Source organism: Lampris incognitus, chromosome 7, assembly GCF_029633865.1.
Source record: "Lampris incognitus isolate fLamInc1 chromosome 7, fLamInc1.hap2, whole genome shotgun sequence".
NCBI classification, from domain to species: domain Eukaryota; kingdom Metazoa; phylum Chordata; class Actinopteri; order Lampriformes; family Lampridae; genus Lampris; species Lampris incognitus.
The window spans coordinates 37529036-37542025 of NC_079217.1; positions in this window are offsets into that span (position 1 = coordinate 37529036).

Consider the following 12990-nt stretch of genomic DNA (forward strand, 5'->3'; position numbering starts at 1 on the left):
AGACGATCTGCTGCAGTTCAAACCGAGCATCAGAATGGGGAAGAAAGGTGATTTAAGTGACTTTGAACGTGGCATGGTTGTTGGTGCCAGACGGGCTGGTCTGAGTATTTCAGAAACTGCTGATCTACTGGGATTTTCACGCACAACCATCTCTAGGGTTTACAGAGAATGGTCCGAAAAAGAGAAAATATCCAGTGAGCGGCAGTTCTGTGGGCGAAAATGCCTTGTTGATGCCAGAGGTCAGAGGAGAATGGCCAGACTGGTTCGAGCTGATAGAAAGGCAACGGTAACTCAAATAACCACTCATTACAACCGAGGTATGCAGAAGAGCATCTCTGAACGCACAACACGTCGAACCTTGAGGCAGATGACCACACCGGGTGCCACTCCTGTCAGCTAAGAACAGGAAACTGAGGCTACAATTCACACAGGCTCACCAAAATTGGACAATAGAAGATTGGAAAAACGTTGCCTGGTCTGATGAGTCTCGATTTCTGCTGCAACATTCAGATGGTAGGGTCAGAATTTGGCTTCAACAACACGAAAGCATGGATCCATCCTGCCTTGTATCAACGGTTCAGGGTGGTGGTGGTGTTATGGTATGGGGGATATTTTCTTGGCACACTTTGGGCCCCTTAGTACCAATTGAGCATCGTGTCAACGCCACAGCCTACCTGAGTATTGTTGCTGACCATGTCCATCCCCTTATGACCACAGTGTTCCCATCTTCTGATGGCTACTTCCAGCAGGATAACGCGCCATGTCATAAAGCTCGAATCATCTCAGACTGGTTTCTTGAACATGACAATGAGTTCACTGTACTCAAATGGCCTCCACAGTCACCAGATCTCAATCCAATAGAGCACCTTTGGGATGTGGTGGACCGGGAGATTCGCATCATGGATGTGCAGCCGACAAATCTGCAGCAACTGCGTGATGCTATCATGTCAATATGGACCAAACTCTCTGAGGAATGTTTCCAGTACCTTGTTGAATCTATGCCACGAAGGATTAAGGCAGTTCTGAAGGCAAAAGGGGGTCCAACCCGGTACTAGCAAGGTGTACCTAATAAAGTGGCCAGTGAGTGTATATATATAGATAGATAGATAGCATTTTTTTTCTGCAAACCATCAATGGTGTTGATAAAAGTGCTCAACAAATGAGCAAAATATTAAGATAGATGTAGGAAAAAATATTTAATACATTTCAGTACAATCTTGTTTCATGCTTCAACATGCAAATTCCACACACAGGACGACCCCCAAGGTTGGACTACCCCAGGGCTCAAACCCATGACCTCCTTGCTGTGAGGCTACCGTGCTAACCACTGTGCTGATCTAATATATATATATATATATATATATATATATATATATATATATATATATGTACTGCTCCCTCAATGTTGTAAACTTCCCAGAAGTGTTGGAACAAAGATGAACAGCAAGCCAAACTCTAAGTCAGGGGAATTTAATGACGTCTTGCCATTAACTATAGTGAAACGACGACGACAACGACGAGTAAAACTGTAGAGAAGAAAATAAAATACAATTTTGAGCACCTACACTAAATATAAAAATATACATAGGTGTAAAATATCTGCATATAGATATACTGTTATCTATCAAAAGTAACTTGAATTACAGTAAGACTGTATAAAATCTCTATGGCTAACTAGCTAAAACATCTATTTCTGCAGCTAACATATAGCTATTTACCTAATATCTGTAGCTAATGCAAAACTATCACAGTAATATCCAGTATTGCTAACACAATGCAACTCAATAATGTAGCTAACACATCCAAATGAATAGCTAGCACACAATACAGCTTAGCTTATAGATCCCGTTTTTCCTAAGCTAACAAAACTACCCTATAAAATATTCAAACTACACAATATACACCTAGAAACGTTACCAAAGATGTACACTATTATTTAGACTTACAGTCATTGCTTTCTGATGGCATTAAACAGAATGATGAGCGAAGATTGAGACATGCAACAACTTTTTCCACTTTCTTTCAGCATATCAGACTGAGATCGTTTAACAACGGAACTACTGTAACTGCACTTCCTGTTTCATTCTTCTTCTTGTGCAGGTGGCGCTACATCACATCAAAACAATAGCATGCAGCCACCCAGTGGTTGAAAGTGGTATTACATCAAAATAAACTGCGCAGGCAGAACAATATATTCTTAAATCCAGTGAGTCAAATAAATTCTTTATGAGACAGTACAAGCCTGTTTCATGCCATAAGCAATCATCAGCCGTCAATAATTATTGACAACTTCCACTCAATTATTGTGCCCATGTAACGGGGGCAGTCCTACGCTGTTCTATGCTGGTCAGCCTGCTGCACGCCCGTCACTCTCATCAGTAGCTCTGCGTTGTGTTCTATTTTCGGTGGGGCCCCAGGTGTTGTGGGGGGCCCTCAGTCTCTCATCATCATCATCATCATCATGATCAAGGAAGGAGCGGGGACACACAGGACTCTATTTGGCCCACCTTGCCATTTATTTTGGTTTCAAACCCTTCGACAACCGTCCAGTCCTCCAGCGGGAGCGGTGTTTCTTACGGACGTGGGGGTCGAAGTTCAACCACTGCCCAGACTCCACTCGTGTGCGTTAGAAGTAGAAACCGTCCACGGGACTCCGATGTAAGAAAGGATAAACAAGTATTTTATCCCACAGCTTGCAGTATCTTCTTACAGGGATACTCAAGGTTACGTTCTCCTCAACCAGCAAAACTGTCCCACGGTAAGAAACACGTGTGGCTCGGCTCGATTGCTGCTTGAGACTCTCCCGCGTTCCCTCTTCCGTGTACCCACAAGACCTCTCTCTTAAAGCGACAGTACACGTATATGACGGTCGTTGGAAAACATACATAAAAGTAAATAATGACATAAAATAAAATGTAGTAAACACAAATAACAGCACACAGACAGGATTTGGTGATATTTCATACTCAAACAAAATAAAATAAAAACATTAATTTTAACCTGGTTACATTCACCCCTCCTGAAATTCACCAACATCCTGACAGCAGGATAAAAAGAGAAAGAGGAAAGGAAAAGCCCATCACTGACTACTGGCACAAGTGAAAAGAAGGACCTAGTCCTCCAGTCAACTTAGGAGCTACCTTGGTTACGAGGTTCAGAAAATAATGAGGTTGATCAAGTCTCAGTATTCCCCTAGATCAATGTGACGCCTGATACGCCACACCATGCACTTGGCCCAAAACAACCCTGTCTGATAGACACCTAATAACTCACATTAAACTAGTTTGAATGACTCCAACCTCCATCAAAGTTCAAACCCTCACACTCCGTAGAAATGGCATCTGAGCCATAGATTCTATTAACCTGTTCACTGACCTCACCACCCTCCCTGTGCGTGTCCTAACCCGACCATCGCTCTCTACTTGTGTGCGTGAGACAGTGCGAGCTGCAACATCTGTATCGAGTGAGTGTGGTGCTTCTGTGTGCGAATCAGTGTGAGATATAACACCAACATCGAGTGAGTGTGATGCCTCTATGTGTGGTGCATGTGTGTTGTGTGGTGCGTGTGTGTTGGGTGGAGTCTGAGCAGTGGCCCCCACAGGACTGACTACCAGACTAGACGGAATGAACTCTTCCGCTTCTGCCCACTCAGATCTAGGCGAGTCTCCAAGTGATGAGACTGCTAGCCCCACTGCATCCCCTGAGACCGTCAGGCCATCTGCACTGTCCTCCTCATCGGACTCTGCGCAGTCAAGCAACTGACTGGTTGTACTGGACTCCTCACCCTGATCTAACTCAGGAAGGGGCAAGAAGTTGACCTCCTGTGCACCACTCTGGTGTGCCCCTCTGCATCCTGAATCTTGTAGACGTGGATATTGGGGTTGAGACCGACAACCGTGTACACTCCGTTCTCCCATTTGTCAGCCAACTTTCTCTTCCCTCGCTCACTCTGGTTCGCAACCAAAACACGATCCCCGACAGACAGGACAGTGCCCTTGGCATGTCTGTTGTACTGTCGCGCCTGATGCTGCTGCTCAGCCATGGAGTGCTTCTGAGCGATCTCCATTGCACTCCTTAGACAGGAAAGCAGAGACTGAGCATAAGAGTCATAGTCAACAACGTGAGGATCATGCAAAACCTGCCTGAACATAACATCCACCGGCAGTCTTGGGACACGCCCATACATCAGGAAGAAAGGTGCATAACCCGTGGTCTCGTGAACAGTGGCATTGTACGCGAGCGTGAGAGAATGGATCTGCTGAGGCCACTGTTGCTTCTGCTGAAGCGGAAGGGAACGGAGCATATTCCCCATCATGCGATTAAAACGCTCTGTCCCGCCATTACCCATAGGATGGTAGGCCGTCGTGTGGGACTTCGCTACACCCGCCAACTTGAGAAGCTCTGCAATCAGGTTGCTCTCAAAGTTTGTGCCCTGGTCAGAATGTATTCTTTCCGGAAACCCGGAAACAGAATACATGATCCCAGAGTTTCTTGGCGACCTGCTTCGCTGTCTGATTGGTGAAGGGGAACGCGTGAGCAAGCTTAGTGAAGTGGTCAGTAACCACTAAGACATCGACTGACCGCTGCTTACTGTCCTCAGCGGACCAGAAATCCATACACACAAGCTGCATCGGTGCGGAAGTTTTAATGCTCTCCAGGGGCGCGCAAGCAGCTGGCTCTGGGGTCTTCCCAAACACACATCTCCGACAGCATCTGACATATGCTCTGATACCCCTCTCCATGTCAGGCCAATAAAAACGCTGCCTTGCAAGAGAGAGAGTACGGTCCTGGCCCTGATGACCAGCGTGATCGTGGATGCCAGATAGTGCCTTGTCTTTCAGACTCAGAGGTAAAACATACTGAGACCTCCTCTGCTTGGACACTGGGTCCTTTGTCACCCTGTACAAGACACCATCATTGACTTCCAACTTCTCCCACTGTTTCAACAGCCTGAGGACCTTCTGGTCAGCACCATGCCTCTCACGCCTCGACGGCCGCTTCCGAACAGCGACAAAGGGCAACACCTTGGAGATGCAGGGGTCCTGCTCCTGACTCAACCTGAGCTCCTCGGTGGATAATATTGGCAGTGTATCCTGACCACCCGACAGATGCTGAACGTGCTGGACCAAACTGAGTGCTGTGAATACTGATGCATCAGGCCAGTCACATTTGGCTTGACAAAAAGCCCTGACCTCAGCTGCATCACAAGCAAACCCAGATCGCGCACTACTCAGTGTTTGGGACTGGCAACTTAGTCTGAAAACATCCTGCACAGAGTCCCCCTCAACCCCGTCGGCTTCCTGAACAAGGGCCGGGTAGGGCTCCCTAAGTAGCCTCTGACTGACGGGCTTGGAAAAAGGGTCGCGACTCAAGGCATCCGCCACCACGTTTTTCTTCCCTGGCAGGTGTTTGAGATCGAAGGTGTAAGACGCCAACTTAGACACCCAGCGGATCTCACGCGTCAAGCTTCGGCTTCGTTAGGAGATAAGTCAGCGGATTATTATCTGTCCAAACGGTGAAGCTTTGACCCTTCAGCCAGTGGCTGAACTTTTCACAAACACTCCACTTCAGCGCCATGAACTCCAGTCTATGAGCTGGATACTTCCGCTGTGAGGCACTGAGGGACTTGCTTGCAAAACCAACAGGTCTGGCCTTGGACTCTCCTCGGGGCACTTGAGACAGCACCGCGCCGAGTCCGTCCAAAGACGCATCGACCGACAAAATGAAAGGCACCTCAAAGTCTGGATGGGCAAGCACCACACACTCCAGTAACATCGTCTTCAACAGATCAAATGCTTCCCCACATTCCACCGTCCAGTCTGCGGAGGTAAGCTTACGGAAGCTGCCATGGGGCTTCTTATCCTTAGCTGACCTCCCCCTCCTCTTTTGTCCAGCTGTAAGGGCGAACAGGGGCTTAGCCACGGAGGAGCAGTTCGGGAGGAAATGCTGGTAGTAAAATACCATACCAAGGAAAGATTTGATCCTACGAACAGAAGGCGTGCACCCATCACCTTCCATGAGATCCTGCACTGTCATGTTGGAGATGACCTCTACTTTGGAGGGATCGACAGACACACCTCCGCCATCAACCACGTGGCCCAAAAACCGCACCCGCTTCTGCAGCAGATGACACTTCTTCGGAGCCAGTTTCAAGTTGTTCTCCCTCAACCTCTGAAACACAGTGCGGAGCCTCGACAGAGCCTCAACCTCTGACGGCGCTAAGACAAGAAGATCATCAAGATAGCACAAAAGCTTCGTGAAGTTCAGATCCCCAAAGATCCCAATCATCATTCTCATGAAGGCTGCAGGGCTATTACAAAGGCCCTGTGGCATGCGATTGTATTCGTGCAACCCAAGGGGAGTCGTGAAAGCAGTGTACTTCTTGTCATCTTCATGCATTGGGATGCTGAAGAAGCCAGAGGTGAGGTCCATCGTACTAAAGAGGCAGTTACCACCCAGCGCGGCAAGACAGTCCGACTGGTGTGGCAAGGGATGAGCGTCTTTCAAGGTCCGAGCATTCAGCCATCTGAAATCAGTGCAGATCCGAAGCCCGCCATCCTTCTTCCATACCATAACCAGCGGTGAAGCGTATGCGCTCGAGGACTTCCGGATAATCCCTTTCTCCTCCATATCAGTGAGAACCTGTCTCAACTTCTGATAGTGGGCTGGGGGAACCCTCCTGTAGGGCAAGCGAAAGGGGCGCTCATCCACCAGATGGATGCGATGTGTGTATCCTGTGACCTCGCCACAGTCCAGAGAGTCACTGGAGAAGATGTCATGGTACTCGGTGAGCAGCTGAGTGAGCTGGGACTTGCATGCCTCACTAACCTGACAGGAGCTGAGGTCAATGTCACTGAGTCCGAGCTCTGACAAACTCCTAGCCGGCTGGACAGGGGGACAGGCACTACCTGTGGCGTTGGACTCATGCCTCCCTGCAACTGATTGCAGTCCCTGGAAAACATTAAAGTCCTCAATCGCCAAGCATGGAAACACATCAGCCAACTTGCAGTTCCTTTTCAGTGTGATGGCTTTGTCAGATGGATTGACAACAGTCATGGGTACCCACCTATCACCCCAGAGCGGTGTGACAAGTCGACCTACGAGGACACTGCGTGGCATGGCCTTGGAGTCTGTCGGCTCCACAACAACAGTGCTTCCAGCTGACATAGGCACCTTAGCAGGAAGTCTGCCCCAGACTAAGTGCTCGTGCCTCGGTAAGAGTGTCACGGCCTGGGTGAGCTTAACAGTACCTATCTTCTCAGGAACTGCACCACCCCTCCAGCGCTCTACATTCGTGAACATGGACAAGAACTGTTCAACGTCAGGACTAGATGGATGTTCGAGTACTGGACGCGATGTCCCAGTACTCAGTACCACTCTTGAGTACATGGGCCACATGTTTAATGACGTTTGTGCCGACTATCAGATCATCATGCTGACCGGGCACGACCAGAGTGGGTATGACAAAGGAAACACCATAAAGCTGCATGTTGAGGTCATAAAAACCATCAGGCCTAGTCTCCAGACCACCGCAGCCAATCAAGACAATGTTCTCTTCAGGCTGCTGCTTCTCAGGTAAAACACCCCCAGAGCGGAGCTTCTCTACTGCATTTTCACTGATACTGCATGACATAGAGCCAGTATCCAACATGCCATTAAGCTGCACACTCTGGTTGACAAGAACAGGAGCATAGAACAAGTCACTGAAAGCCTGAATCCTCTGTGTCGCCTGAATGACCATACGTGAACCCTGAGGTGCTTTGGCACACTTGTCTTCATACAAGTGAGCCAGGTCGGAGACATCAGTGAGGGATACATCTACATTACCCACACCATCCCTCTCTAGGTGTGGGTTTAGTAGTTTAACGGACGAGACTGATGACCAGCTCTTCCACCAGGCTGAGAACGGAGCTGGTTGGGCGGCTGAGGGTGAGGACAGTCCCTCTTCCAATGACCAGGAGACAAACAGTTTATACATCGGTTCTCCCGGCTGCAGTGGGAAAATGTGGAGTGATCCGGAGACTTACAAACCCTGCACAACCTCTGTGGTGCGTCTGGCACCCGCCCTGCGGCGTTAGCTGGCGGTTGAGTCAGCGTCGGTGTCCGGACTGCAGCGCTAACTGGAACCTGAGTCTGCATTGTGACCAAACGGTCTAGCAAGCTCACCAAACTCCTCATATAGTCATCACCGCCAGAGACAGGTGCGGGAGACGGTGCGGGAGACGGTGTAGGAGACCCTGCACAAAATGGTATAGGAGATGACGCATGAGCCGGGACGGGAGATGGCACCACCGGCACGGTCGTGTTCAAGTCGGGAGCCATGTCGACTACAGGGACATGAACCTGTGAATGGAACCTACGCTCTACCGCGCCTGCTTCACGTTGTCCACCTGCAGCAACACGGGACTTCCTCTCCAGCATGTGCTCATCAAGCCTCTCCTGGATCTCGCTAGCAGACCATATCCCTGCGGACTTGAACTTAAAAACATTGGCAAGAGACTGATCTGGACAGTGTTTGATAAACATCATGCTTACCTCGTGGCTTGGCTCTTCAATACTACGGCCCTGCCACTTCAAGCATTCGTCAGCCACCTCCACTGTTTTATTAAGCCTAATCCAATACTCCATAGCGTCCTCACCTGGCTTGGGCAGCGTACTGTAAAAGTCCGCCAGGGGCATGCTCGAGTATGTGAGGTCACTAAAGTGTTGCTTCAGTACATCAAAAATAATGTGGGGGTTCGCTATGTGGTCGACAGATGTGTTGCGCAGCTTTATCCTCACCACGTCCCCTGCTTTCCCCATAAGCTTAGCTAGAATCTCATGTGACTGCTCACTAACTGGAATGGCTCGCTTCCTCAAATACAAAGTCATAAGGCTCTCCCACTCATGAACTGTAAACTTATCAGAGCTATCGCCCCTGAAAATAGGAGGCTCCCTAGCGTCTGTCTGCATTACTACTCTAACACTAGGAGCTGTCTCCAAACGCTGTTCAGCAGACCTAGCACTGTCTGTGTGTGTGTTTCTAAGCATTTGTTTTTCCTGCAGCTTAGCAGTGATTGACTCTCCTATCTTCTCTGCTAACTGAGTAATGAGCGTGGCTAACTCACCCACTGGCTGCTCGCTGTTACCTAGCACAGCCCCTTCGCTGATACCTGGCCTGGCCCGTTCTATGTAGCGTGTGGAGGTGAACTGAGGAGTGCCAAATGTGGTCGGGTCTCTAGGTCCTGGTGCTCTGGTGTCTGGTTCCCCGCCCTCTAAGAGCTGCCCGAAACTCCTACCTACACCTAGCCGTAAACCCCCACCCACATCTAACTGGTACCCCCTCTCCATAGCACACTGGCGATCCAAAAGATCCTGATCAGCAATGTTACCCCCACCTACGTACGAACCACCCTCTGCCATGTTCCTACCTCTAACACTCAGATAAAATAAAAAATAAAATAAAAAAGTGAAAAGCTCAATTCATTTAAATAATTGAATCTAGAAATCACTGAGATTGAAACAATCACACACAATCAACAAATTCACCAATAGATTAATCACATATGCACATATCCAGTAGTTTAGATCAATAGATTATTCACACGAGTCCTTCAATCACATCAACATTAACCTTTTTTTCCTTTTTTTTCTCGTGTGTTTTTCTTCCTTCAATATATACAAATGTCCTGTTCACAAGCCCAGTCCATGGTAACCACAGCTATGACTGTCCAGTGTCCAAACAGCTCAACTCCAGTCCACTGTAACATGAGCGTACAGTCTATAGAAATACCTGAGGACGTCTGGGGCTTGATGACGACAGCAGCCTCCCGCGGCGAGCAACTGATGTCGCTCTCAGGATCCAGGAGGGTCACGGCACCAATGTAACGGGGGCAGTCCTATGCTGTTCTATGCTGGTCAGCCTGCTGCACGCCCGTCACTCTCATCAGTAGCTCTGCGTTGTGTTCTATTTTCGGTGGGGCCCCAGGTGTTGTGGGGGGCCCTCAGTCTCTCATCATCATCATCATCATCATCATCATGATCAAGGAAGGAGCGGGGACACACAGGACTCTATTTGGCCCACCTTGCCATTCATTTTGGTTTCAAACCCTTCGACAACCGTCCAGTCCTCCAGCGGGAGCGGTGTTTCTTACGGACGTGGGGGTCGAAGTTCAACCACTGCCCGGACTCCACTCGTGTGCGTTAGAAGTAGAAACCGTCCACGGGACTCCGATGTAAGAAAGGATAAACAAGTATTTTATCCCACAGCTTGCAGTATCTTCTTACAGGGATACTCAAGGTTACGTTCTCCTCAACCAGCAAAACTGTCCCACGGTAAGAAACACGTGTGGCTCGGCTCGATTGCTGCTTGAGACTCTCCCGCGTTCCCTCTTCCGTGTACCCACAAGACCTCTCTCTTAAAGCGACAGTACACGTATATGACGGTCGTTGGAAAACATACATAAAAGTAAATAATGACATAAAATAAAATGTAGTAAACACAAATAACAGCACACAGACAGGATTTGGTGATATTTCATACTCAAACAAAATAAAATAAAAACATGAATTCTAACCTGGTTACACCCACATACTTGTATCCATTAACAATGTCTATCTCCTGGCCATTTATGTGAATTGACATGGGTTTTGCAGTTGAAATAAATGGCATATCATTTTTTTTTTAGAAACATTGACCCGTAAAAAAAGTATCATCACACTATCACACAAAACTATCCATAGGCCTTTAACAAGTGTCATCGTGCCCTGAAAGGCTCAGAATAACAGAATCTTAAAGCATGCATATGCCCATCTTCAGACTAGCTATGGCAGTTGTTTGTGCATAGAATGCACAACAAGGGCAAGTCAACACACCCCTGAGATGACGTGAGTGGAAGGGATGAGCCGATCAGACAGGCAGCCATTCTCTGTGTTAAAATGCCAAGTATTTAACCCAAACTATGACAATCTAAACCACAAATGTCAACCAATTTCTTAACAAAATGTTACTGTAAAAAGCTGAAAATTGATAAAAAAAACCTTAACATTTGTCTCCTTAATGATGTCACATAGTCACATGATGTCATAAGTAAACTGTTACATAAGAGATCTTTGTTCCTCCCTTACAATTTCCTCAAAAAGCTTGAAAATCAATAATATGAGGGCAAACTGGCCCCAGATCATTTACTAGGGCCAAGGGATGTTTGGTTTTAGTGACAGCAAGTTATTTCCAGATCTTGGTCTCTGTCTGCCGGCTGAGTGGCATCTAGGAGATGTACATATTCAGAGTCATAACTTCAGTTTACAGCTCCCTATCTTGTCTGGCCTAGGGCCTTTTCTCACCTTGTTTTAGTTGGGGAATCCTTATCACTAGAGCTATCAAAGTAGTTGCTACATGGTATAGTGGTATTAGCTTTAAAAGCTCCAGTTTTCTGAGTCAAATCCAACGTATCGAACCTTAGATAAAATTTATTCAGGTCTTGTGGTAGCTGCTTATCGGAGTTGTTCCCATTTAATTTGACTCTGCTGTTGCCTTTGCCTTTTAATCCTGTGATCATATTCATGTCCTCCCAGACATAGCCCAGATTATTTGTACTGAGCTCCCTCTCCAATTTTTCTTCACACCACTGCTTTACCCTTCCTATTCCGCATTTAATTCCCCTCTGTAATGTATGCCTCTCAATCAGGTTTCCTTTGTGGAAAAGCCTGTTTCTCCTATCTGTTACGGTCTTCAGAGAATGTGTTATGGGGGCTTGTTGTGTAGGTAAACCATAACAGTATTTTCAGAGATACCATCATCCTTGCAAAATGTAACAGCTACATCAACAGAGTCATCACTATCACTACAATAGTCTGTCAATACATAAACAGGTGTACTCAAAGAAACCTTACAGCTGTTAAATGGTGTCTTCACACCATGCTTTCGACCTTTATTCTCTGCCTGTTACTCTTAGAGCATTCCCTTGTAAACTGAAATGAGTACAGTTTTGTGGATGGCACTCACCAGGAAAGACTTGGTTATGGACTTGTGTGCATGTTCAGTATTCATCCAAAGTCTTACTGTAGCACGTTAGGTATCTGTCTTGTACACTCACTGATCACGTGCTTAGGAACGCTATACACCAGTGTTTCTCAACCGGGGGTCCGCGGACCCCTAGTGGTCCGTGGTGTAATTGCAAGGGGTCCGTGAAAATAAAATATCTTTAAAAAAAAGATCCTATGACATTTATAGAAATAGGATTATTTTACTCAAATGTGACTGAGACCTTTATCTACCTAAACTATAAAGGGTAACAAGACTTTTTTCTCTAATTACATCTGTTTCACAAGTGTAATTTATTGTATTTTAATAAGAGATCTCGCTCCCGTTTGCATTGTTAAAAGTTACTCCATAAAAATTCTGTTGTTACATATATCTGAAAGTTACTGAATACATATTCTGTTTTGTTACATATATCTGAAAGTTACTGCATAAGAATTCTGTTTTGTTAACTATATCTAAGTTACAACTGAAAGCTCTTATTTTTGCCCCAAAGAGTGAATAAATGCTATAATGCAATTTAAAATGCAGTTTCTACTGTTTCTACAAATTGCAACCCCCCTCCCCCAAGATCAGGTGGAGGGGTCCTCAGGGTAGATCAAAAATACGCAGGGGGTCCAGGACCCCAAAAAGGTTGAGAACCACTGCTATACACTATACCCCCTGTAGTGAGTAGGAGCCTACATTTGCTCTCAAAACAGCCTCAATTCTTTGTGGCATGGATTCCACAAGATGTTAGAAACATTTTTTATTCTGGTCCATGTTGACATGATTGCATCACATAATATGCAGATTTGTCAGCTGCACATTGATGCTGTGAATCTGCCATCCTACCACATCCCAAAGGTGTTCCACTGGATTCAGATCCAGTGACTCAGAAGGCCACTGAAGAACAATGAGCTCATTGTCATGTTCATGAAACCAGTTTGACAAGACTTTTTCTTTGTGACATGGTGCAATGTCATGCTGGA